The sequence below is a fragment of the Chrysochloris asiatica genome, unplaced genomic scaffold (assembly GCF_000296735.1).
Source record: "Chrysochloris asiatica unplaced genomic scaffold, ChrAsi1.0 scaffold00119, whole genome shotgun sequence".
NCBI lineage: Eukaryota > Metazoa > Chordata > Mammalia > Afrosoricida > Chrysochloridae > Chrysochloris > Chrysochloris asiatica.
The window spans coordinates 5,922,029-5,923,624 of record NW_006408637.1 but is presented as its reverse complement, the minus strand read 5'-3'; positions in this window follow the sequence as shown (position 1 = coordinate 5,923,624).

Genomic DNA, 1,596 nt, shown 5'->3' with positions numbered 1-1,596 from the left:
TGAAGAGCAGATGTCAGCTTGAGGTCTAAGGTGCACCTGACCCAAGCCATGGTATTTTCAATAAATTCATATGCATGAGAAAGCTGGACAGTGAATAAGGAAGACCGTAGAAGAATTGATGCTTTTGAGTTATGGTGTTGGAGGAGAATATTGAAAGTGCCATGGGCTGCCAAAAAAAAACCACAACAGATCTGTGTTGGAAGACATGTAGCCAGAGTGCTCCTTGGAGGCCAGGATGGCCAAACTTCGTCTCTTATACTTTGGACATACTGTCAGGAGGGACCAGTCACTGGAAAAGGATATCATGTTTGATAAGGTGGAGGGTCAGAGAAAAAGAGAAAGACCCCCCAATGAGATGGATTGGCCAAGTGGCAGCATCAATGGGCTCAAGCACGGCAACACTAGTGTGGTTGGCCCAGGATTGGGCAGTGTTTCATTCCTCTGTGCATAAGGTCACTATGAGCGGTACCGATTCGATGGCACCTAACAACAACAACAACATATGGACTCCTGGTGTGGCACCAAAGGATAGGGACTGCTCTACTAACAAGGTTGGCAGTTCATACCTGTCAGCTGCTCCTCAGAAACCCTATACAGGGTTGCTATGAGTTTAAATCGACTGAACAGCACTTAACAACAAGAATACATACACTGAAATTTGACTATTAAAAACCAAAATAATAAATAACCCAATCATAAAATGGGCTAAGGACTTGAATAGACATTTCACCAAAGAGGACTTTCAAATAAATAGCCAGCAAACATATGAAAAGATGATCAACATCATTAGTCATCAAACAGATGGGCATCAAAGCCATGGTGGCTCTATGGAATAAGTGTTGGACTGTCAACTTCAAGGTTGGTGGTTCAAACCCATTAGCAGCTGCAGACCATAACAAATATTGGCTTGTTGTTGTTATTAAGTGCCGTCAAATCAGATCTGACTCATAGCGACCCTGTATAGGGTTTCCAAGGTGTGGAACATTTTAGTTAGCTGTCCAGTGCTTATCCCACAGTGTTACAGCAAGACTGCAGAGTCAGAAACAAGAAGAGGAAATAGAATGCGCATCGAATCGCCACCATAAACAACTGCCTCCTTTGCCATGAGACCAGAAGAACTGGAAGGTGCCCAGCCACCGTTACTGGATAGCTCTACAAAAGAATCCTGATCAAAAGGGAGAACATGCAGAACACAATTTCAAATTCTCATGAACACTAGCCTTTCTGGAGCCATGGAGACTTATGGCCCCCTGAAATTATTGCCCTGAGATCATCCATTTTTAAACCTGAATCCAAAAATATCCCCTGAAGTCTTCATAAAACTAACAGTAGTTTAGCTTAACAGTAAAAAAAAAAAAAAAAATCTGCCTTGAGTATTATGCGCTTTTAAATACTACCTATGTATGTGTTGTTGTTGTTGTTGTTGTTAAGTGCCGTCGAGTCAGTTCTGACTCAAGAGACTCTGTATAAGAGCGGCTGGTGAGCCTGAACTGCCAACCTTGTGGTTCAAAACTACTTTGCAGTCCAGTACATTAATCCACAGCACCACACCAGGACTCACTCTCTCCCTCTCTCTCTCTCTCTCTCTCTCTCTCT